Below are 23,361 nucleotides of genomic sequence, written 5' to 3'. Positions count from 1 at the left end.
TTCCCCTGGCAGGCAATGCCAGCATGTAAGATGTGACTTTGCTCCTCATTCACCTTCCACCATGATTATGAGGCCTCCCCAGCCATGTGGAACTGTGAGTCAATAAAACCTCTTTCCTTTGTAAATTACCCAGTCACGAGTATGTCTCTATTAGCAGCATAAGAACAGACTTATACAACTAGCTATAGCAGGGTGGTAGAAATCAAGGCCCGAGTAGAGTAAAATAAAGAATAACTGAAGAGAAATAAGTAAAATCATTATATACATATATTTTCTTGAAATATTAGCTAGAAAGGAGAACAAAAGTAGTGGGGAATCTAGCATGGGCTATGCCAGGGTCATTGATGAGGACAGTGGTGCTGCTGCTCTTTTATGCCTGTGTGAGGATGGGAAAAATCCCATTAAAAAGGAGAGAATGAACAAGGTGAGGATGTGCAAACAGAGGCACAAATTAGGGGTTAGACAAGAATGATATTTCCTGCATCATGACAAGAAGGGATGGTATAGGCTGAGCACTTAGGTGGATTTACGTGAAGCTCTATGGGCATGAGAATGAGGAAATGCCTGGCTGGTACTTTTATAAGTAGAATAAAATTCCGTTGACAAATGTGTTCTAGTGTTTAATTATTTAACTATTAGTTAAAATATTAACCAAAAGAACACTACCTGTGTTTATTGTTATTTTTAATTTACTGATTTGGAACTTGAGTCTTCATAATATCTCCCATGTTCATGTGTATAATTTCCCCATGATGAAGAGTAAGTTCTCCAATGCTATATTTTAATATTATTTTTACATTTTGAGGTTTTTATGTTGTTGTTGTTTTAAGGATAGGATCTCACTCTCTTGCTCAGGCTGGAGTGCAATTGCATGATCACAACTCATTGTAGCCTCAAACCCCTGGGCTCAAGTGATTCTCTCACCTCAGCCTCCCATGTGTCTAGGACTACAGGTGCACATCACCATGCCTGGCTAATTTTTTAATTGTTTGTAGAGACTGGGTCTCATCGTATTACTCACACTGGTCTCAGACTCCTGGTATCAACCAATCCACCCACATTAGCCTCCCAAAGGACCGGGATTACAGGTGTGAGTCACCATGGCAGGCCAATATTTTGGGAGATTTTAGGTTACATTTAGCTCCTTAACCTAACTTCTATGGTAGTATATAGAATGAGGCAGGGAGTTGTCCCATTTAATAGTTCACCCTCTCCATACTAATTGGAAATGCTACCGATCCTAAGTTTTCATATAAACACGAGTTGATTCCTGGACTACCAATTCTTTCCAGTGATATGTTGGTCTATTCCTGTGGCTAGACCATACTCTTTTTCTATACCCTTTTCACCCACAGAAAAGGTGTTCAGTAAACATGCATAGTTTAATAAATAATTATACAATGGACTCTAAGGAAACCACAACGTAAGTTGAGGTAAAGAACATTTTGAGCCCCTCTAAACCCTCAGAATATCCGTTCCCATGTATAACCTCTTGCCCTTCCCTACACGTAATCTTTCTTCTGGCCTTTGGGATAGTTATTTTCTTGTTCCTTTACTTTTCTAGGTATTATGATGATTATTTTTCCTTTACTGATGGAGCTCTCAGATTTAGTGTCTCTTTTTTTCATGAAATGAACAGTGCCTAATACAGCATCCTCAGGAATAGAGAAAAATATTCAAATGGACAAAACACGGCTTTCTTTTACATTGGCAGCTATCACTGATATTTATCAATATAACTGTTTAGCATTTGACAAAGGAAACCTCTTCTTTTTAGAGTATTAAATATTAATTGACTATGCATCTAAGTGGGTTCCATTACTATCTAAATTCTAAATTTTAGGAACAGAATTGGGTAGGCCTGGGAGAAAGCTATGCATGGCTCTTCATGAATTTACTGCTGATATAATGGACAATTTGTCTAATATATATAGAATTATATATATATATCTAAAATATAATTAAATTTATAGTTCACTTTTTAAATTATGACAGTACATTCTGATATCTGGGCTAGACTTTTTCAGTACTGTTCTTTTTTTCACATTTTTCTTGGCTTTTTTTCTGAGCATTTTTTTTTTTTAGATACATCCTAGCATCACTTTTGATAGTTCATAAAATTATATTAGCATTTTGGTTGATACTACATTAAATTAACTGATTATAAATTTTCTGTCAGTTTCTAAGAACTTGGCATTAGTTGGGGAGGAAGGGGGACAGAGAGCTCAGTAGCCATCTTTACATAATTCCTTCTAATTATATTTATACTATATTTAAAACTGTAGGCAAAATTAATTATAGCCCCTTAGAACTATTATTACAACTCAACTTAAAACACTTAATAGCATTGTTAGTAGAATATTTTCTACTAAAGACCCTTGTTTCCAATTAGCAGCAAAGGGCAAATATATGAATGTACCTTAACCAAGATAACTGTTACAACCATATGCTTTTTACTAATAGATCAAAGCACAAAAAGCATAAATCTTGAACAAGTATGTATAATAAGATTTGTATCCCATATCAATTCTAATACACATATCCTATAGTAAAATGCATGCTTTACCATATTTAAGCTAGGCTCCCAACTCTCAATAACAACATTTCTTTGAAAAATCTCCCACGAAGCTACTGACATCACCAGACACATTTTCTGCATGCTTTGGAGACTAGGGGTCCAAGGACCAAAAATAACTTTTCTAGATTTGTGGTAAGAAGGTAGCTGTAAGTGAGCTTTTATTAGCATGGGGCAAAATTAGATGAAAAATACACAATAAATAACACTTCTAGAACCCTTTTCACCTCTGGTTTATTTCTGTGAAAGACTAAATCAGAGGAAGAAAATGATAGCTAAAATCAGAAATAAATATGACATAATAGGGTGCAACTTGGAAAGTTAGGCCAAAATTTACCAAGGAAAAAATGGCTCAGCTTTTGCTTCTTGAACTTTGATTTTCAAAGCAAAGTTTATTCATTCTTTTACTAACTCCATTTCCAGTTTGAATCTAAAATCATATTTTCTTAATCAAAAGCAAAATGTTATCCATGTCTTGGAAGATGCTGAGACGTTTATACCATACACATCATCATCCCAATAAGACTAGGCATATACCATCAATATATCTATTTTTATTTAAAAATGTATACATGTATTATGACTAATCAAGATTTTAAATGTAAGATTTCTATACTCATAGAAATATATATATAAATACATAAAATAATGCATCTGAGTTATTTTCCTCCCATACCCATTTTCTCATATAGTACACACCCCCCTTGGAAGCTGCTACTCTAAACCATTGAAACATTGAATAGTGGTTTCCTTTGAGTAAATCTTTTCACATGCTATAACCATTTGAATGTTAAGTAGACAGAGATTTAACTTGCTTTGAGTGTGTTCTATATTCATGTCATATACTTCAAAATTTATAATTATATATAAGTTATTATTTTATCCTCTCATATATAATCAAAACTCTAATGTGCTAGTGCCTTTACTTATCTAGGTATTATGATGATTATTTTTCCTTTACTGACAGAGGTCTCGACTGAATGTCTCTTTATTTCATGAAATAAACAGTGCCTAATACAGCATCCTCAGGAATAGAGAAAAATATTCAAATGGATAATATATGGTTTCTTTTATATTGGAAGCTATCACTGATATTTATCAATACAACTGTACAGCATTTGACAAATGAAACCTCTTCTTTTTAGAGTATTAAATCTTAATTGACTATACATCTAATGGGTTCCATCACTGTCTCAATTGTAGATCTTAGGAACAGAATTGGGTAGGCCTGAGAGAAAGTTATGCATAATTGTTCATGAATTTACTGCTGATAGAATGGACCATTTGTCTAAAATAAGGTATAAAGAAACGGAGAAATTTTAGGAAAGCTTATGTGGGTCAGGTCTCAGTGTGACAGCTCACCCATAGAAGGCCACTGTGAGAAAGGAAAGTTAAAAGGATGTTGTGTTTGCCTGGTCTGGAGCCTGGAGGGGCAAATAAGATAAGAAGATCTCACACACTGTATTTGTTTAAACTGGGATGCTGTGGTTTTCCCACACTGAGACTCTAATATCCAGCAGCCTTCTAGACATCACTTGGAGCACTTGCCCGTCTAACAGACAACTCAAACTCAACATGCCTAAACCTGAATTCCTGATCTTCCCTCCTGAGCTAACTTCACCCACAGCTGTCTCCATTGAGGGGATGGCAACTTCTTCCTTTTAGTTCTCCTGCCAAGAACCTTGGCACTATCCTTGACCCTTTCCCCTCTCCCATACCAACATCCCATGCCTCAGGGAATCCTGTTGGCTCTATCTTCATAAAATATCCAGATTCCAACTACTTCTCATTTCCTCCACTGTTAACATGTGTCCTGAGCCACCACCCACTCTCTCCTGCATCAATATAAATGTCTTGGAACAGGTCTCTTAGTTTCTCCCCTTTCCCCTATATAGTTTGTACTCAGCGCAGCAGTCCGAATAATTTTTAAGTGAATCAAGTCATCTCAACTTTCTGCTCAGAACTCTGCTTTGCCCCTACATGTCCCTCAGAGTAAAATCTGTCTTTGCAATGACCTTCAGAGCCTTATATGATCTACTTCCCACCTCCCCTTCTCTCTCTGACATTGTCTCTATTACCTTCCCCTTGTTCCAGCCACGTGGTTTCCTGACATGTTCCTTGAGTGCCAGGTGCACTTGTGTTTTGCACTGTCATCTATTCCATCTTCCTGGAACATTCTTCCCCCAGATATCTACATGTTCCCTCCCTCAGCTCTTTCTAGTCTTTCCTGAATCTCATGTCCTTAATAATGATGCCCACCTGGGCCATCCTGTTTATTACTGCAACCCCCCTTCCACCACTGTACTCCAACCCAGCCCATCCAATGATTCTCATTTATGTAAGGGCTTATTACCTACAAAAATAATACTATTCACTGGATCCAATAAGCCATCAACTGTCAGTCATGCCACATATCTTACTACAACATGCTATTGATTGTAAGGTAGATTTTGATGTCGGGGATGTTAAAATATAAAAATATGTGTACCTTGGAATCCATGACATGTGGGTGGCAGGCAGTGTTTATCTGGGAGTATCATTCCTTACCTCCTACACAGAGTTAAAACAGGATGACAGGAGAGGGGTCCCTGGGCGCTCTGACTTCTGACTCCATTCTCCCTTTCATTCATTAAATTCGTCTTTTCTAGGAACTTACTTTGCATCGGGCATTGTAGATACAGTAATAGAAAAGAAAACAACTCCTGCTCTTAAAAGGAACTTTCAGTCTAGTAGGAAGTCTAACAAAGAATCAGAAATTGAATTATAATGTATTAACTGCTGTTAACAGAGGAGGCCCCACCCACCATCATCATCAAACACTTCCAAAGCTAAAGAGAGAGTAGGCATGGTTGTCTGCTTTTTTTTTTTTTTCTTGCTTTTTTTGAGACAGAGTTTCGCTCTTGTTGCCCAGGCTGGAGTGTAATGGCGTGATCTCAGCTCACCGCAACCTCCATCTCCTGGGTTCAAGCGATTTTTCTGCCTCAGCCTCCCAAGTAGCTAGGATTACAGGCATATGCCATGTGCCACCACAATCAGCTAATTTTGTATTTTTAGTAGAGATGGGGTTTCTTCATCTTTATCAGGCTGGTCTTGAACTCCTGACCTCAGGTGATCCACCCACCTCAGCCTCCCAAAGTGCTGGGATTACAGGAGTGAGCCACCGTGCCCAGCCAAGTTTGTCTACTTTTTCTTATTTCCAAACTGTGAAAATGGAAAACATCAGAGTACTGACATAAGAGGCACAAAATAATGTATCCAATTAAAGTATTGCTGCATATCTATCTATTTATCAATCAATCAAGAGAATCACTTAAGGTCCAGATAGCTGCTTGCCTCCTACCTGAAGTATGAATTTGGGCACCGGATTCTTTTTTTCCATTTCTGCCTCTAAGCGCTGTGTGATGTTCTGAATTTCTGTTTCATCAATTCTAACCAAGGAGGCAGGGAACTCTAAGAACCTCTCTATCTCAACATCTTCGATTCTATTTTTGCTTAAATAAATCCCAAGAAGTTTATCTTCACCCTCAGGAAAGGTGTCTGTTTTGTTTTCTCCTATGAAGATATGTTATAGAACATTGTGTTAAAAAAAGTCTGGTGATATTTATTATACAGGCTAAAAATATGTGACACTGTCTAAATTCTTTAATTCTATGATCCCATTTATAATTTGCAATACAATGTTGTAACTCTCAGTAACTTAAGAAAGAAGAGTTAGAAACAGTGGTTGTGTCTCATTTAACATGATGTTCTCAAAGATTCTGAAGGCCAAAGCAGCTCTTACCTCCCCATTTAATAGATTTAACCATGCTAAAAATCTTCCATTTGTAAAAATTATTTTAACTGACCCAATTTTTGTATTCATACCATTCAATATATTAATCAAATTGTTTAAAACAGAATCTTGGCAAGAAATAAGGTACATCAATTAACTATAATTCTACCATGAGACTGTAATTTAAGTCTCATGAAATGTTAAAAAAAAATAAAATTAAGTAGCAGATGCCAGTGTCCTCTGAATAATCTACAACGATATAACCAAATAATGGGAATCTCAGAATAGATAAAATAGGTTTTTACTGGCTTGAACTTTAATTAAAAGGACTATTCTTGATGCTCTGTTTGTATTTCTGCAATATGATGAGGGAACTTGTTGAGCTTCCACTGCTAAGATACAGGATTGCCACTGCTGAGATATAGGATTGGGGATGAGAGTAGCTTCAAAGATAAGAGGAAGATGTAAAATGAATTCCATTTTGAATATATATTTGAATAAATTCAGCTTAAGATATTACCCAGATAGAGGCATCCAGCAAAAGTTGGAAATACAGCTTTGATGCTCAGGGAAGAGGTTGGAACTGCAGACACAGATTTGGTGATAAACATTTTAGAGGCCCCAGTAAGAGCCATTGGGTTGGATATGATTATACTGGGAGGCAGAAACCTGTAGATAAAAGCAGAGAAAAATCTTCTTTGTAAATAGTATTTGTGGGTTGAGGACAAGAAGCCAAGAAAGAAATGTTTTGGATATACAAGTAAAATGTAGGGTTCAGTTGGAGAAGCCAAGTCCTAGATCACGTGGGAATGTATGAGATCCAAGCCTCAAACTTTTGCAGGAGGTTTGATATTATTAATATAGGAGCCTCATTGCAGGAGGAAGGGAAGACGTCAGACATAGATGGATCGTATTCTCTGTGAAGTGAAAGGCAGGATCACATGCAAAAAACAAAAGAAGAAGCAAAAAAAAAAAAAAAAATGTAGCCACACTGTTGCTTTGAATTTCACAGTCCGCCTTACCTAAGCTCTTACTCTTTGCAGGCAAATAAAGAAACAGGTGGATCAAGTGTGTATCAAATTGAACAAAATGGCAGTTTAGGCTCAAAGGAAGACATTTTCTTTATTTTAATATAGTACTTCTTTTCCAATAATTTCAGTAAGCCTTCATATTATACTAGATACAATTCAATTTTCACTGTATCATTTGGCTTTTAAAACACATGTATCAAGTTAAAACTTTAATCAAATATCATAACCCCTGGCTATTTTTCTAGTCTATAGCCTATGCTCATCATAAGAACCCTTGACATTAATACATTATTTTAGGTAAGGATGTAGAATATTTATTCCATAGTTATTACACAGATGGAAATCATTTTTCTCCCCAAAGGTGGCAAATTAGTATTGACTATATTTTATTATACACATTATCACTTGCCTTAGTATACTCATTTATGACGTGTATGATTACAACAACAAAATGCAAACAGAAACAAAAGGTTTGGTGATAAGGGACATTGAGCACAGAATTTTAATGTTATATTTCAAAATGGCTATGATGAAATGTGCTAGCTCAACTGAAAGAATCACAGCACATCTGTTTTGCCAACTTTTCAAGTTAACAAATTCTTTTCCACTCTTTGTATTTCCCTCTGAGTGTATCTCCTTGGAAAATTATCGAGTCTCCAAGTGAAGATAAAGTATTATCTCCAGATATGGAAATGTTGCAAGGGTTTCATTTTACAGAGAATTGCTCAAAGATGAGGATGACATAAGATTACCATCTTAGAGGGGAAAAAAATGTCGAAGGCATAGGAGAGGAAAGTGTTTGTATTTGTGAAGACCTTCTGCTAGTAACTTTGAAAGAGCTGGCAACCAACAAAACTTTGATTAATTTGATCATGTGTTGTCCCTTGCGAGAATATGTCCAGTATGTCAAAACAAACAAATAATTGTTAAAGTGGCATGTCTGTAGATGATGTCAAAATTCCCAAAGGGCAATTTTTTGGGCAGCCTCAAGGTCAGAAAAGCAGTGTCCTAGAATAGACTGACCCACATATCCTTGACCCTCCCCACCTGCCTATCAGTCAGACACCCAACCAATGAGAGGCACTGCTCTAGGGGGCTTCAGGCTTCCCATCTGTCCATCTTCCATTCTTAGTACATAAGCCTTTGTCCTGACGCTTGTCATGTCATGGTTGAAAGATGGCTGACCTGCTTCCAGGGATCATAGCCTGATTCCAGCAGGATGAAGACAGCAAAAAGCAAAAGACGAAATAATTGGCTGGGCGCGGTGGCTCACGCTTGTAATCCCAGCACTTTGGGAGGCCGAGGCGGGCGGATCACGAGGTCAGGAGATCCAGACCATGGTGAAACCCCGTCTCTACTAAAAATACAAAAAAATTAGCCGGGCGTGGTGGCGGGCGCCTGTAGTCCCAGCTACTCGGAGAGGCTGAGGCAGGAGAATGGCGTGAACCCGGGAGGCGGAGCTTGCAGTGAGCCGAGGTTGTGCCCCTGCACTCCAGCCTGGGCGACAGAGCGAGACTCCGTCTCAAAAAAAAAAAAAAAAAAAAGAAACAATTAAGGGGTACATTCATTGAGTGTCCCTTTTTAAGAGGCTTTTCCAGAAGAGCATTCAACAACTTCACATTCCCATGCCCAGCTGGAAGGGAGGCTGGGAAGTTGAGTATTTGAGCTTTCAAGGAAGAAGTAGGCTGTGAATGATTTTAGGGTACCCAGTTCACAGTATCTTCCATACTGGCCCCCAGGAAGTGCTCAGCAAACATTTACATGTCGTGGATGATTTGTGTCCTGGCTGTGACACACACATGCCATGTTCATTCTAACACTGGCCTCATCTCATCTTGTACCTTGCTTCCTTGATCCAGGAGAGCAACAATTTCCCCTTTCTCAAAGCCCTACTCACTCTTTTAAGAAAAAAATTATTAAAAATGCAGTATAGCACATGTACAGAAAAGTTCATATAACCTAAGTGTACAGCCTGATCAATTTTGATAAAGTGAACACATCATTTAAGAAGAAACTGAAAGTTATCAAAGCCACAGAAGCTCGTGATGTTTATGTCATATCGTTATTTAAATATACTCTAAGATACACCTATATAATTGATATGTGGATAAGAGGACATGGTAATCTGTTTTATGGATAAGTAATGACTGTTAAAACCAGAACACCTGGGTTTTCAAAATACAAAATGTGTTTCAACACTTTTTAGTCTTGTATAATCCATCAGACTGGACATCTGAAAAATGTCACAAAAGTTTCCTGTTGGGATTCTATCATGCCATCAGTAATATAGCTAAAGGCAAGTCCTATTAATCCCAGATGAATTTAAACTGCATTGCACTGTGGATTTTAAATAGATTTAAAATAGGCTAATAGGTACTTGGAAGGGATAAATTTAAGTATTTCCGAATCACTCCTCATGCAGCTGCTGAAGATGGCAAGAAAAAATTATTCTTCCCTAAAATTATATTTAAGCACTAGTAAGGCAACAGTGATGGTTTAGCTTTGGTAACAATAATTTAACTAAAGCACAGTAAATTCACACTCTTACCATGAGCATGAAGTGAAACATTCTACAGATAAGAGAAATAAGGCATAGAGGGGTCAAGTTACTTGCCTGGTTTCATAAAGGTAGTTAGTGATCATGCCCTACTTGTCTCACTTCTTCCTATTGTCCCTCTCCCTCTCTCTATTCCAGCTCCAGTAGTACCCTTACTATCCTCAGAAGCAGCAAAACAATCCCACCTCCAGGTCTTTGCACTGGCGGTACCCTGTGCCTGGAGTGCTCGTCTAGATTTCCAAATGGTTCTCTTGCTCTCACTTCTAGCAAACCTCTGCTTTTAAATTATATCCCAATACAGCTTCAGTCATCCTTAACCATTCCCTGGGCTTCTTATTTTATATTTTTAGAGTAGGAGAGCTAAAGCATGGTAGTGGTCTCTTGGGTAAGTTAAACTCTCTAAGCCTCAGTTTTTCATCTATAAAATAGAAAAACTGACGCTTACTCTGCATGGCTATGAAAAGGATGTGCGTGTGTGTGTGTCTGTGTGTGTGTATACATTTACAGTGGTGTGCTGGTAAATGTTTAACTACTGGCTTTCCAAAAAAAAATTCTGGATACTGCTAAGTGCAGATTTGGGAATAGATATGCAGTAGATACTGTGGTACAGTGTTTCCCTCATACAGGTACGATAGATGTAAATAACCACAAAATCACAGATAATAGTAAAATGTACTAAAATAATGAGGAAGTGGTGACTTTTGAGTCTTTATTTCTTTGTTTTATAACAAAACTTATTTAATTGTATGTTTACATAATTTAATTTTAATAATAGCTAAAAATTAGCTGTCTCCAGCCCATGTGTCTGTGTGGCGGGGGCGGGGGGGCGGGTATGTGTGTGTACACATATACAACTGAATAAACAAAAGCTAGCGCTATTGATAGGGGGAAAAAGCCACAATATTTTCTTTGTTTTCTCTAAATAGAAACAAATTAAAGAAAGCATTGACTTTGTTCAGTGTGATTTTTTACCAGTGATGGTCATAGATGACTATAGTAACAGCTTAAATGTAATGTGCAGAAAATCCTAGACACATTAAACTAAGAAATACACAGACATCTCAACCAGGGAAGCATAGCAAATGTGTCTCCAGTAAAAAGGCAAGAACCTATCACTGATGAGTGTTTGGTCACACTAGATGCCTGGTCTCTTTATTGATACCTCATTTTGACAGGTTTCCAAAGACTTGTCAGGGCACATACTCAAGTCATTACAGATCCAGATAAGCTTTAAATTGAGGTCAGGATGAAATCCATCCCCATTACCACCCAGATTCTAAACTGCTAACCCTCTTCAACTGTATTAAATTCCAAAGAGGGAATATGATTAAAACAGGAGAGAAGCCCTACAGTGTTAGAACTGGAAGGCAAAATCTCTTCTATAAAATGTATTGTTTGGCAGATGAAGAGCAGAGATACACCTGGTTATTACCTTGCAAAAAACATCACATACAGTGCCTTGTCTTTTTGTATTTTCTGGTCATATCCAAGCCACTGTTGTACTTTCATGTTTGTTTAAACTGGATATGTGGACACAATTTTACCTATAATTCTATTGGTCACAGAAAGACCCTCTTCCTATTCTTCTTGTCTTGGATAACAAAGGGGTTCCAAGATTCAGCTTAATCCTAGAGTTTTACCCCCACCTCCAAGAAGCAGAGAGACTAGTATTTAAACCCAGGGGGGTAAAACATACCTTGAGCCAAGCAGCTGGGAACACAGCCATGTTGGTGAATTTCAGATCTTAGAGCTTTCAACAACCATCAAACACACTAAAGCTATGCAGGTGAATAAAGACCAGTCACTATCCACAAAGATGTCTGGATTTACTTGCAAAGATACAACTGTTGGAATATGGAAGTCCCTCCCTCCACTGGAAGGTGTGAAGAGGGCTCCTAGCTGAGCTCTATGGGAAGTTCTCAGTATGCCATTTGGGGTAAATCAATCATTTGTAGAAGTTTGTACTGGCTGCCACAAAGGCAAGCTCTTGGTGACTCAAGTACATCTGAACACTTCTGTAAGATCTTTACTTGATGGGTTTTCTTTCTTCTTTAAAAAAATACTGTATGTAACAGAAGTTATGTCTTATACACAACTCTTAGCTTAAGCAGGTGTCATTCTTGTTTCTTCTTACTTCCAAGGCTGTGTTTTTCTTGGGGACAGATGGCTATCAAACTGCTCTTCCTTTCAGAACACACACCAGATGCCCTCACAATTCAAAGTGAAAAACCAGGCTCGCCTCTTCAAGGTGTCAGCATTTATACTTTAACTTTAAAAACTCACTTAAACTCTCAATTATTTCAATGAAAAGAAAAAGTTTCCATTAAGCCATTCTTTTCTAATTTTTCTAAAAACATTGCTTATATACAGTGTTTACTTTTTCCATTATTAAGAGTCAGCATTAGAGGCAACCTCAAGAGCACTAGACCTATTTCAGACCAGGAAGGGTCCACAACACTTAGTGGACATTGCTGGTTCCAGACCTGGATCTTTTTCCCTGGTTCCACATATAATGGTCTGGGGAAGATGGGAAAGACCAGGAGTTCGGGGGCAGAAAAACTGTCTCCTGAATTTCTTGCCGACATTCTAGGAGAAGCTGAAATAAAGCATCCCTTCTCCCTTAACCTCCAGTGATAGTTACAAAGTCACTCTTGATCACCAAATGGGTTGGCATCAGTCAAAAATTGCCCCAGGAATGATACCAACAAAATGAAGTGGCTCATTTTCCCCTAATTCTAACCACAGGGGATTGCAAGAAGATGCTGATGCAGGTCAGGAAAGGAGGGGCCTTTTTCTGCCCAAGCTGCAAGTAAATGAATGAGCAAATGCTTGAAGACATTGAGGAGGGAGCTGGCAGAGTTTAGTTTAAGGAGCTTCATTCTCCAGCATCATCTACCCCATTTCCCAAACAGCTTTTCCATGACAGCTCAAAGAGCCTGCCTTATGCAGAGGCAAAGGAAACTGTACCCCTAAAACTTCCTCTACGGGTCCTGCTATTGTGTTTGAAGTTCCTGCAATCTACTGTTTTATCTCAAGACTTTCAGAATCAAGGTTACAATACAAACCTTATTGGTGCTGAAGACACACTATGCAATTATTAAGGTATAGCATCTTATGTAAACAAATTAATCAGATTTGTTTGCTTGTCAGAGAGCAAATGGTATAAAGCGGCCCCAGAAAAGTTAAAGTTTGAGATAACACATGAAAAGAGGAAAAGAGGGGAGAGGGAAAACTATTCCAAGGCCCAGGGGAATAGGAGGATAGAAAGTTTGGGCTGGGGACATTACACAAAGGTAGAATGATCTCTTTAAAAAAGCCAGCTTATAAAGAGTTGAATTTTATTTTTATTATTTTAGAGACAGGGTCTAACTCTGTTGACCAGACTATCGTACAGTGGCGTGGTCATAGCTCACTGCAGCATCCAACTCCTGGGCTCAAATGATCCTCCCACCTCACCCTCCTTAGTAGCTGGGACTACAGGTGCACAACACAACACCTAATTTTGTATTTTTTGTAGACAGGGTATCTTCAGGTTTCCTAGGTTGGTGTCAAACTTATGGCCTCAAGCAATCCTCCCATCTCGGCCTCCCAAAGTGCTGGGATTGCAGGTGTGAGCCACTGCACCCAGTTGAATTTGGTTATTTTATAGTTTGATCTTGAATAAAAAAATGATGAAAGGGGAAAGGTACTAGGCATTTGTGGAGATATCTCACTCTGTACCATCCACTCTGTAATGAGATCTGGTCTTCATCTTCCGTGGCCTCTCCACATCAGGGGGAATGGGTGTTGGGAATGGGTTACATTCCTTGGCTTCCATGACCTTCCTTCTCCTGTTTCTGCTCCTACTTCATAGACATCAGCTTTCGGTCCCTATTTCATTTGCCTTCTCCTTACATGGCAGTAAAGTCCAATATTCAGCGTCATTTCTCTCACCTTTCTCTTCTCACTGTGTAGCATATTCATTCACCACCTTTGTCACAACTCACTTATAGATGACTTAGAAATGTTAAGTTTTAGTGTAGACATCACCTTTAAGCCCTGGGCATACACTCCAAAATCCCTACTTCCTGGAAAGACCTAGCAGGGTGCCTTCGGGCACCTCACAGTCCACATGTCTGTCTACAATTGAACTCCTTGTCTGTCCTCACAAACATGTTCCACCTTCTCTTCCATTTGAAGTTGTAGGAAAAGACCCACCACTCACCCAGTCACCCAAAGCAGAACCTTGGGCACAACTCAGATTCCTGCCTTTCTGACAAGTGCCAACAGGGCAGGTGTGTGCCGTGTGCCACATCCACCCCTCACCCGACAATGTCTTTACTGCTTGACCTATATAAGACTTCCAAGTGCTGGCCCTTTCATCTCTCTGATGACTTTTCTCTGACCACTTAGTCCTTCTTTTCCCACCTGTGCAGCAGGCTGGATTTGGACCTGACTCTCAATGACAGCAGTAAATAATTCAGGCACTGGTGATCTACCAATCCTTTTAGAAAATATAGCTCAAACCAAACTGCTCTATTATAATTACTTTGCATAAATCTGCTTTATAGCTAAGGCCAATGGGCTGGTGATAAAGCAAAGAAGGACTCCTTTAAAAAGGCATCTGGTGGGTGACCCATGAGCCTCATAGAGGCAACAGTCCCAGGGACGCCTCCCTGTTGATTGGGTCAACACCTCCAGGGCTTCATTCAAACTGCTGGCTCCAGCTGGAATGGCTCCCTCCCATGTCTTTGCAAGACTTTGTCTTTGAGAACTAAATCCACGTGAAAACTCATTTATGGAATTTCTCCTGCCTGTACCTCCTTCACAGATAGAACACACTCTTCCCTTCTGATCTCAGAACTTCTGCCATATCATTGTTCTTATTTATTGCCTGCCTTTCTCCCCTACCAGACTGTAAGCACCTTGAGGGGTGACTCAATGACTATTTTGATCCCCACTGCATGCAGTGCATGCTATACTTATTTATTAGGCAGATAAATAAATAAATGAGCTAACAATGTAAGAAGAAAATGTTTTTAACACCCTCACATTAGCAGGGGAAATCAATGAAGATGTGTTGAATATTTAAAGGATCATTCCAAGTAACCATCTCTCACTAAAGAAAAACAGAAGCAGAAAGTCACACAATCTAAGATACCATGTCTAAGGGTTGCGGGAGAAGTTTGGTAATCATGGTGAGCAAATCTCTGGCCCTGGCCTCTAGATTAAAAACACAATTTATGTCAAGAAGTCATAATCATTCTACAACAGAGCCACGAGCCAAGTGCTTTTCAGAAATGCTGTTTGCAGGAATTATACTCCCCAGTCCATGACAGTATCAGGAGTTATTTTCACATGAGGAAGTATCCAAAAATTGTCAGGAACTTTTTAAGTGGGATAGTAACTTATGGCAGACACATCTCTGAACACATCTATCTACAATTTAATTTTCAAGAAACTTACGTGGAGACAATCCTTTTGAGAATATCCAAAACAGACCCCAAAGAAACAAGCTCAAAGAAAAATATTTGAATAGAAAGCTGGAGAATATATTACCATTTCAGAGATGACTGATATTCCATTTATATTTTACTACATGTTATGGTAGTATTCTCCAGCAGCAGAAAGCAAGACTGAGAGACTCCTAGGTTACAGGAGATATATTTAACCTCGGATCAATTGGAAGTTGGCACCTGGAATCCTTCTAGGAATGAAGCAAGGATATGACTCAATCAATCAAACATTCTGGCAGAAAGCGAACAGGCAGGCAGACAGGCAGGCAACTGAGATGATGCTCATTTAGAGAAAAGGGACTAAGTCAAGGTCACTCTACTGCCTCAGCAGAATACTTTGAAAACTTAGGTGGGAAAGGTTTTTTTCTAATAACTGATAGCGACTCATCAATTGCACAGCACAACCAGGATGCCATTTTTTTTCCCATGTGGGCAGAAGAGTTTATGCATCACATCAATACACTGGTCACTCCCTCTACCTCTCAGTTCTTTCTTCGGAGCTGACTTTATCCATTTATTCACCCATCATTTAAGCATCCACGCTGCAAAAGATACTGTGCTAACTTCCTGGGGATATGAACTATATTATTGACTTTATGAATCTCACTGTTTCATAGCAGAAGTATAAAACAAATTGGTAAACACATACATGTTTTAAAAAGATAAAATTTTGTAAATAGTATCAATGTATGCTGTTACAAAGTAGCCCACTGGGCAGGCTACTACACCAATAGGTTACCTATAGATTGGTCAGTCAAGGTGGAAAGAGAGCTGACTCAGAGTGTTCTAGAATTGTGAAACAAGTTCCAGAGGGAGAAAAAGACAAGAATTCATATCCTTTGCCCACTTTTTGATGGGGTTGTTTGAACAGGCCTGTCTCAAAAGAAAACATTTATGTGGCCAACAAACATATGAAAAAAAAAACTCATCATCACTGATCATTAGATAAATGCAAATCAAAATCATAATAAGATGCCATCTCATGCCAGTCAGAATGATGATTATTAAAAAGTCAGGAAACAATAGATGTTGGTGAGGTTGTGGAGAAATAGGAACACTTTTACACTGTTGATGGGAGTGTAAATTAGTCCAACAATTGTGGAAGACAGTGTGGCAATTCCTCAAAGATCTAGAACCAGAAATACCATTTGACCCAGCAATCCCATTACTGAGTATATACCCAAAGGATTATAAATCATTTTACTATAAAGACACATGCACACATATGTTTACTGCAGCACTATTTACAATAGCAAAGACTTGGAAACAATCCAGATGCCCATCAAAGATAGACTGGATAAAGAAAATGTGGCACATATACACCATGGAATACCATGCAGCCATAAAAATGAATAAGATCATGTCCTTTGCAGGCACATGGATGAAGCTGGAAGCCATCATTCTCAGCGAACTAACACAGGAACAGAAGAGCAAACACTGCATGTTCTCACTCATAAGTGGGAGTTGAACAATGAGAAACATGGACACAGGGAGGGGAACATCACACACTGGGACATGTTGGGGGGCGGGAGCAAGGGGAGGGAGAGCATTAAGAGAAATACCTAATGCATGTGGGGCTTAAAACCTAGATGACAGGTTGATAGGTACAGCAAACCACTATGGCACATATATACCTATGTAACAAACCTGCACATTCTGCACACGTAGCTCAGAACTTAAAGAAAAATTTAAAAAATTTAAAACAAGCAAAAAAGACAAGAATTGATGGAGGAGCTAGAAAATGGATATAAATCATTGAATCTCTCTGCATAAGCAATAAAGACTAATAGGACAAGGCTAAAGAATAGAGAGAAAATGTGGGTTAGAAGACTGGTGGTCTTGAGGAAGGAGAAATGTTGCTTATAGGAGAAAATAAGCAGATGAGTTAGAACATTTAGTCAGAGAGCAGGACATATGCACCGTGATGTTGGACACGGTGGTACTTCTGGTTACAACAGCATCCAACATGTGACCTTGGGAGGGTATAAAAAGGTCACTGGAAATGAGAACATCAAGGAATTAAGAAACCAGAGGAAAAAACATAGGCACATTGAGTTTCCCTGTTTTTGGAAAGTTGGTCATAAAGATATTTGCAGAAAGTCAGCATTTTATCTTTTTTTTAAGGCAACAGTTCTCAAATCTGATATTATCTTTCTTTGTTCCTCCAAGTATCATATATTCGACGAAAGAAAAACCACACCTTCAGTATATGAGATTCCCTGGATGGCTTTTCTTCTCACTCTCATTCCCTTTCCTACAGCACATTTTAATTTTTTTTTCCCATGAAGCTATGACAGTCTGTATCCCCTAGGCCTCCTCTCAACACACACTGCTTACAACTCAGCTTCCATGACCCAGAGAGTTTTGCCCTTCTGGATCCAATGTATGGTTTCCATAAATACCCTCAGGCATATGTTACAAATATTAACTCATTAACAAGAACCTTGAATCTCTCCTAGGTACTCATTTTCCAAGAGGAACACATTAGTAGGCCATGTTGAAGAAATCGGTCTATAGGCAAAGAAAAGAAAGATTGAGTATCCTGTTTCCTACTGGAAACAACTACCTATTTATAAACTTTCTAAGCTATATGTACTACACATATTTTAATAATTGCATCTATACAAAAGGCATTTATACAATTATTTTTTCCATTAAATTGAAAAGTATTCACCTGTCCAAGTAAATTGTTCTAAAATGATTGAGCATTTTTCCACGTAAATATTTAAATGTCTTTAAAAATAGCTTTTGTAATTTCAAAGTTATGTTTACCATCAAAAATTTGAAAATGAGAAGGTGCAATGAAATCCAACCATAATCTCACCACTGCCAGAAACAAACCCTCATAAAATTATCTTTTGTTGACACCCAATTATATACAATAAATGGATCTCACTATATGTGCAGCTTCTAGCGGTACATGGTATATAGTAGATGTTGAATAAAATTTGTGGAGTGAATGAACACACATAATGTTTTGTATTACACTTTAAAACTTCTTTATGCTTTCAAAGGAGGATGTTATAAAAGGAATACATGCAACTTATAAAAATTTAAAAATCCAATAGTTCAGAAAGAGTAAAATAAAATAAATTCTTGTCACTCTGTATTGCCATTACCTGGAAGAAGTCCCAGTAGAAATCCTGGAAACTCACAGAGGGAGAGAGGAAGAGAGAGAAAGAAACATGTAGATATAAATATGGAAATATACTTAAGAACAAATGGTATTATTCTATATGAGGTTTAGCAATTTGCTTTTTTCCACTTAATATTTGTTAAATATATGTCCATATCAGCATATATAAATTTACTTTTTTCTTTACAATGGATCATCCTATAACTTAATCATTAAATTGATGGACCTTTACACTGTAGCCTGATTTTATACTGTTAAAAGGAATGCTCTAATAAATATTATTCAGTCCCCCAACAAATACCATTTGCCATACAATGAACCAGACTGGGAATTTAGACATTAACAAAACAGCTAAGATCTCTAACCTCAGACAGTTAATGAACTCTTCGATCTACTAGAAGAGACAGATAAGCAAAAAAGCAAAAATGAACATATCATTTCAAATAATAATTTGCACTATGAGGGAGAAGAACAGAGGGAACAACAGAAGAGGCTTCTATTGGATGGGTAGGAAGGTCCCTCTGAGGATGTAACTGATAATTTGGGAATTAAAAGATGAAAAAGAGCCAGGCTGCAAAGAGATGGGAGGCATCAAAGCAAAGGGAACAACAGACACAAATGCCCCCATGAGAGACTTTGCTTCCAGGAAATTGGAAGACATGGCACACAGCTATCATATACAGCATGTAGCCCAAGGCTAAGCTAGAGAGGTGGAAGATTAATAGATCTTGTAAGATGCTAAATGAAAAGTTTAAACTTTATTCCAAATGTAGTAGGAAATTCTTAAGTGAAGGTGACCATCAGATTTGCATTTTTGAACGATCACTTTTACTGCTGCAGGAAAAAAGGAATGGAGAAAGGCCAGCAAGGAAACTTGTTGAGGTTATCACAGGAAACAGGCAAGTGACAGTGGTGGGGCTTGGTCTAGAGTGGGGGCAGTGGAAATGGAAATGGGTGGAAGATCAAAGACTACAGTCAAAATTTGGTGATAGAGTCGATATAGCCAATGAGATGGGGAATTGTCAAATGACTCCTTCCAGACTGTTAGCAACTAGGTAGCACCTTTTTCTAAAATGGGAGAAGGAGCATGATTTATATTCCTTTGGGTATATACCCAGTAATGGGTGGCTGGGTCAAATGGTATTTCTAGTTCTAGATCCCTCAGGAATCGCCACACTGTCTTCCACAATGGTTGAACTAGTTTACAGTCCCACCAACAGTGTAAAAGTGTTCCTATTTCTCCACATCCTCTCCAGCACCTGTTGTTTCCTGACTTTTTAACGATCACCATTCTAACTGGTGTGAGATGATATCTCATTGTGGTTTTGATTTGCATTTCTCTGATGGCCAGTGATGATGAGCATTTTTTCATGTGTCTGTTGGCTGCATAAATGTCTTCTTTTGAGAAGTGTCTGTTCATATCCTTCGCCCACTTTTTGATGGGGTTGTTTGTTTTTTTCTTGTAAATTTGTTTGAGTTCTTTGTAGATTGTGGATATTAGCCCTTTGTCAGATGAATAGAATGCCACAAAAAATAATGAGTTCATGTCCTTTGTAGGGACATGGATGAAGCTGGAAACCATCATTCTCAGCAAACTGTCGCAAGGACAAAAAAACCAAACACCACATGTTCTTACTCATAGGTGGGAATTTAACAATGAGAACACTTGGACACAGGAAGGGGAACATCACACACCGGGGCCTATTGTGGGATGGGGGGAGGGGGGAGGGATAGCATTAGGAGATATACCTAATGTAAATGATGAGTTAATGGGTGCAGCACACCAACATGGCACATGTATGCGTATGTAACAAACCTGCATGTTGTGCACATGTACCCTGGAACTTAAAGTATAATAAAAAAAGTATATATAAAAAAAGCACAAGAAAAAAAAAGAAAAAAATAAAATAAAATAAAATGGGAGAAGGAGAGGAGATGAACTGAGTTATGAGAAAATTTAGAGTTCCACTTTGGATATGTCAGTTTTGGGTTGCCTTTTGGACAACCAAGTGGAGATGCCAATTAGGCACCTGTGTATGTTAGGGTCTGGATCTCAGCATAAAGGTTTGTTCTAGATATAAAATAAAGAATTCATCAGTATATGAATGGTTCTATATCATCCAGAGAGAGATGAATAAGACTACATGGGAAAAGTAGGTTGAGAGAAGAGAAGTACCCCAACCTGTGGAGACGATTTAGAGAAGGCTGTTCTGGAAAAGAAGCCAGTAGAACTGTTAGCTGTGGCATATGTTACACAGAAGAGGACTAAGAACTCTGTTAGACTGAAAGGTTGGGAGACCAAAGGAAAATCTACTTCAGTGGCAATGTGGGGGCCAAAACAAGATTGGAATGGGTTTACCAGTTATTAGGGGATAGAAAATATAGGAAGACAATTCTTAGGAGAAGTTTGACTTTGCAAGGTTGCAGAAAAAGTAGAGTAACTGTATGAGTTATGGGGTAAAAAAAAATGATTCATAGTTATTGCTACATGTGTAATGTAAAGATGGGAAATCCTAGAGCAAATTTGTGTATTAATGGGAATAATTCAATATGGTGAGAGGGGAATAAACATGCAAACTACTGAATGTAGAAGTTAGACTGTATGGGATTCAAAGTACAGGGTTGGCCTTTGACTTTCTCAGGAAAGAAGGGAGAAGGAGAAAACAGGATTCAGACACCAGCTGATTTAGATTTGTGATAAGAAGATGTCAGGAATCTTCCCTCCTGTGGTTTCTGTTTTCTCAAAAAAGCATGAGGCAGGTCATCAGCTTAAAGCCTGTGCAATTAGTGCATGTGAGAAGAACAGGTAAGTTTGAAGAGGAAAGGCAAGATATAAAATTATTTGCAGACAATGGAAAAAGTAGCTTCCTAGAATTTCCAGGTAGTGTTTTATGTCCATTTACATTTGGGGCTTGTGAATTTGTAGTGAGATCAATCTGCCAAGTGACTCTTGCAAGCAACAATCACGAGTGGCTGGGTTCATCAAGGACAACGGTTCTCAAAGCACGGTCACTGGACCAGCAGCATCAGCCTCAGCTGGTAACTTAATAACATGGTAATTCTTCGGCCCCACTCCACATCTACTAATATAAGAATACCTGGGTATAGGACACAGCAATATTTTTTAACAAGATTCACCATTCAGGTGATTCTGATGGATCTTAAATGTTAGAGAATCATAAATCTAGGGAGAGCTTTGCATAAATGCAAAGAAGGGAGACAAAGGAAAGAATTAAAAAGTATTTGCAAGACCATGATCATACTGATGATCCATGGAATAAAAACTAGATAAGTAGTGAATTCATCCTTTATAGATATCTATCTCAGCCACTTTTAGGAAAATACATTCTAAAAAGTATGATTCTTGAATAAAAGGTGTGCAATTTTAAACTGTAATACACATTGCACAATGGCCTTCCAAACACTTTACAAAGTCATCCATAGGGCAAAAGAGGCCCACTGCCGTCCACTTAATAAGTGAAAATCGTATCTTTGGGTTGTTTTTGTGTTGTTATTTGTTTGTTTATCTTTTATTGAACTTACGTCCCTAAAATGAAATGTACATGAAAAGGATAGAGCTACTTCTCAACAATATGTAAGAAAAGGACCAGAAGAGTTTTAACTGGAACATGCAACAAGTCCATGGTATGATTATAGCTCCATTAATAAGAATGTGTGTGTGGTTTCATATCAGTGATACTTCCATTCACTTCTGTCCTGGGAAGATTTCTATGGGTCTTATATTCAGTTCTGGATACCACAGAGTGAGACAGAGATTTATAATCTAAAATTCTACTCTAATGATAATGTGCCTTTCTGCAATCACTGAACATGAGGTATAGTTTAATGTTTTGGGAATATTTGGCCTAGAATGTAGATTTTTGTGAAAGGAAGAGAATAAAGAAATGAGAGAGTAGCATGACACCCATAAAGAAATATCTGTTACAAAAAAATGTTTACATTAGCTGAGTGTCATGGTGTGCGCCCATAGTCCCAGCTACTCTGGAGGCTGAGGTGGGAGGACTGCTTGAGCCCAGGAAGTGGAGGCTGTTGTGAGCCAAGACCACGCCACTGCACTACAGCCTGTAATAGAGTGAGACCCTGTCTCCAAAAAAAAAAAAGAAAGAAAGAAAGAAAGAAAAAGAAATATCTGTATAGTTGACAAATGAAAGATAGTGTAGTCTTCTTCATCATAATTTTTTAAAAGATTCAAGGGTAGAATTTATAAGAAGACAAGTTTTATTACAATTTATAAAAACCCTTCCTAATAAAATAGAACTGTCTTTGCTAATCCTTTAGGCTTCTTAGCCAAGGTTGAATGATATTAGCTGAGCACTAGAACAACGATCTTCACCTTCTTCTCTAACTTTGAGATTCATGATGCTTTGAGGGTTCTAAGCTTCATTTTCATAGAGATAACTCATTTTATCTGTTTCTCCTATTGAAATTTCTATCACAGCCTGTTTTTCCAACCAAATGATGTGATATTCTCATTTAGCTTCAAGCATAAAGGTCACTTTTGTTTGTTAAACTTTGACTTTATTAGCCAACCACTATCAAAAAATCTTTTAAATTTATGACCATTTATTGTGGCATTTAACATCTATTTGAACTTCATGCCTATGGGATGACAAAAAGAATGTACTTAGAGACCTTTTAGTTCTCAATATTCTTACAGCAGGACAAGTTTTGACAGAATGATAAATATTACCAGTAAGTAGAAAAATTAATGTGTAACACTGGTACTACTGTTTGAATTTACAATAATGCAGTTCACTGTGACTCTTTTGGTAGA

The 23,361-nt window shown here is 38.1% G+C and overlaps 1 protein-coding gene across 4 annotated transcripts in view; it reads right to left on the bottom strand.

The window, feature by feature from the left end:
- PAK5 (p21 (RAC1) activated kinase 5) overlaps nt 1–23,361 on the bottom strand; it is a 293,777-nt gene that overhangs the window by 231,352 nt on the left and 39,064 nt on the right. The window contains exon 2 of one of the 4 annotated variants that reach the window (XM_032142713.2): nt 18,550–18,573. The exons of the other annotated variants lie outside the window; for them this stretch is intronic. The gene's annotated coding sequence lies outside the window, so the exon portion shown is untranslated. The remainder of the gene's footprint in view (nt 1–18,549; nt 18,574–23,361) is intronic. 4 annotated transcript variants of the gene reach the window in all.

This window comes from Hylobates moloch, unplaced genomic scaffold (genome assembly GCF_009828535.3).
Source record: "Hylobates moloch isolate HMO894 unplaced genomic scaffold, HMol_V3 SCAFFOLD_21, whole genome shotgun sequence".
Taxonomy (NCBI): domain Eukaryota; kingdom Metazoa; phylum Chordata; class Mammalia; order Primates; family Hylobatidae; genus Hylobates; species Hylobates moloch.
Note: the sequence above shows the minus strand (reverse complement) of the source record. Positions and strands in the feature narration are given on the sequence as shown.